This window comes from Cibotium barometz, chromosome 43 (assembly GCF_041138505.1).
Source record: "Cibotium barometz isolate CiBa-2024 chromosome 43, ASM4113850v1, whole genome shotgun sequence".
Taxonomy (NCBI): Eukaryota; Viridiplantae; Streptophyta; class Polypodiopsida; order Cyatheales; family Cibotiaceae; genus Cibotium; species Cibotium barometz.
Genome location: NC_141088.1, coordinates 17,478,405 through 17,480,913, shown reverse-complemented (window position 1 = coordinate 17,480,913; position 2,509 = coordinate 17,478,405). Strand labels below are relative to the sequence as shown.

General features: G+C 44.0%; 1 pseudogene across 1 annotated transcript; it reads right to left on the bottom strand.

Moving 5' to 3' along the window:
* Window positions 1–706: 706 nt before the first annotated feature.
* Window positions 707–1,624, bottom strand: LOC147613625 (germin-like protein 8-2 pseudogene; annotated as a pseudogene). The gene has a single exon (XR_015263237.1). The product of XR_015263237.1 is annotated as a germin-like protein 8-2 pseudogene (transcript).
* Between the last annotated feature and the right edge of the window lie 885 nt (window positions 1,625–2,509).

Sequence of the window (2,509 nt, the reverse complement as noted above, 5' to 3'; positions counted from 1 at the left end):
TACATCATAACTTCTAACTTCACATAGTTATTTTTGGAAAAATAGCACTCTATAACCAATAAATAAGTTTCTTTTATAAAGGTTGAATATAAATCTTATACATTATCGAACATGGTTAGGTATGGAATATAAATCTCTTACAAATGACGACACAAAATAGGTATAAAAACTCCAAAATTGGCCAAAAATCGACATCTCTAAAATCACTCAATTCGTGACCAAAATTAAAAGTATTTGCCACTTTCAAAACATTTAACATAGATGCTAAAAATCACCAACTCAACTGAACCCAAAAATACATACACAGCAGTACGTTACATCCTCTTTTTGAACTTGAAAGTATAGAAAGATTGGGCAACTATTTCAAATTTTGAGTGTAATGTGCTGACATGTAGTGTAATATTGGCAAATTTACCTCAGTAAACAAATACAAGATAGCAAATTTAGATTTTCTTTCCCTATAAAATAGCCCAACACTGTTTGAAGGCCCTTTTAAATTAAAGTAGCCAGTGGACTAACATTAGTCTCCAGTTTGTTTCCCATTTGTGTATCTTCTTCACCTATATCAAAACTTCTTGGAAATTTCAGATTTGAATCAACATGATCCCTATTTTCAAAACAAGAGACAGATATATGATAGTTAAATATGTTTTTGAGAATCAATCGATGCATACCATAAGACTGCGATTTTGCTTGGTACCGTATCTTGAAGTTTCTAAACACACTCATTTTAGATACTCCTTGGATTTAAATTATGATAAATGAACTTACTCAAGAGCTTACATTGGCAAGTTGATTCGGCAACTCCACTAGTACGGAAACATCGATGATATTATTTAGAAGGTGAAATTATTTAGAAGTGCATCGATGCTCAAATCGCTGAAAGGCATTGTAGTTCCTTGTCACAGCTAGGAGAGGGTGGTCCTGACGCTAGCAGTGAGGAGGTCCACCTCTTTCTTCTCGATGCCGAAGGCCGTTTCGAGCACCTGGTCGGGGAGGGGCGGATTGGCCGCGAAGAGGGCGGCGGCGAGCTGCGAGGTGCCCGGGTTCTGGCTGTTAAGGGCGGAGATGGCCAGGGCGGGCTGGTGCATGTCGGGGTTGAGCTGGAAGTGCACTAGGCCACGGGGGAAGACGAAGAGATCGCCTGGGGAGAGGTTCTGCTGGAAGAGGGAGTTGTTGGTGGAGACGAAACCCACCTGGAGCATGCCCTGGGCCAGGTAGAGCACCTCGGTGGCGCGGGGATGCACGTGGGGAGGGTTAAGGCCCTTGGGCTGAAAGTCGATGCGCGCGATGGACAGGCCCTGCGTGTTGAGGCCCGGGAAGTTGGTCGCGAAGGCCAGGTTAACGGCGGAGCCCAGTCCTTTGACCGGTTTTGCCGCATTACGAAGCAGCGTTGACATGAAGTCTGAGGGTTGCACGCGGTTGGGCGGCTTGCAGGTCAGCCCGTTTAGGTTGGCTGGGCCGCCGTCCGCCACGCAGAAGTCCTGCAGAGGGTCTTCATCGGCGGCACTCACCTCGACTATGAGCAGCGGCGGCGCAGAGGAGGCCAACAGCATCAGCGCGGCCAGAAGCAAGTAGCTGACTGCCATGACTGAGAGACTCTAGCAAAGAGTGAGCAAGGGAGTACATATTGAAAAGAAGGCACTCGTCGCTGCAATTTATGAACGGCGCCCGAGTTCAAAGATTCTACTATCTCCCACGCCACAAGGACGGGTGAACGCTACACTAGGACGGGGCTAGTACCTGTATCTGAAAGCAACTGGAGTTCGATTCGGTTCTCCCGTCAGCATCTTACGGCAGCGCTGCCGACGTAAATTTTTTATTTTTATTTTTTAAAAGTGGGATGATTTTTATTACATGAGGGTCTCGCATACCCTTCTTATTATTACAAACACACACACACACACACATACCTACGGGTTTAGGAGTACAAGAAGGTAACACCATATGCAATGTAATGTAGGCACTGCTGCCATAAGATGAAAAACCCGTGATCTAAGTTTGAGACCTACCACCACTAAAACCAAGAAAGTCCGGACAAGTTACGTAAGTAGTGAACACATTCCGTGATGAGAATAGATCATGTCTCACTGGGTCGTGACCCCATGAAACCATCAATCCTAGATATCGAATTTGTAGAACCCATGAACTCATCAATCCTCATGAAATCTTAGAGTCAGAAGGATACTTTCACTCTTCTACAAAAGCATCAATTTGACGTCCCTACTACAGGCTACAAATATATATGGTTGCAGCCTTCCTTTACTCTTGTGGTGGAAGAAAATATTGGAAGCACCGTAGATCTAAACATATTAGTAGGAACTTGTATGAAACCATACCATGCTACGCTTCAAAGATTATGAGACATAGAGCAACATTCATTATAGGAAAAAAAAATTGATGCCTACAGATATGGTTGATCTTGAGTACATTAGGTATTTGGTGAAGTACATGATCCGCACACGATAACTAGGAGGTGGATTGCACGACTTTATTGTAAACTATACAT